This window comes from Elephantulus edwardii, unplaced genomic scaffold, assembly GCF_000299155.1.
Source record: "Elephantulus edwardii isolate Elephantulus edwardi_28Jun2011 unplaced genomic scaffold, EleEdw1.0 scaffold00116, whole genome shotgun sequence".
Taxonomy (NCBI): domain Eukaryota; kingdom Metazoa; phylum Chordata; class Mammalia; order Macroscelidea; family Macroscelididae; genus Elephantulus; species Elephantulus edwardii.
The window spans coordinates 219,978-220,454 of NW_006399866.1; positions in this window are offsets into that span (position 1 = coordinate 219,978).

Below are 477 nucleotides of genomic sequence, written 5' to 3' on the forward strand. Positions count from 1 at the left end.
TAAAATTTTATTTTTGTGTGTGTAGGTCCTGTCAAATCGGATCTGACTAGTACAGGAGGAGATTATCCCTCCTTCTCCAGCAAAGCATCTGGTGGATTTGAATCTTTTTAAAAGCAAAAGACAAACCTAAACCTTTATTGTATTTTAATGAAAGTTTACAGAAAAGTGGGATTTTCATTCACATTTCCCCCTCCCCCTCCTGTAGTTGTTTCCCCCCATTTTTTGTTGGTCATTTTCTTACCTCCTTCCCCACCCAGAAATGCACCCTTTGTTCCAGACATTGTCATACGTATAATGCCAAATCATATATTCCTTTCAGATAATTCTTCCCCCATGTGTTCTAATACAATGTTCACTATCTATCTACCCTTCTCCCATTCTCTCTTGCCCACCCCACTGCTGTCTTCCTATCTTATAACAGCAGTAGTGTTATGCAGTATTTGTCCTTTCGTGACTGAGATAGTTCACTCATCATAA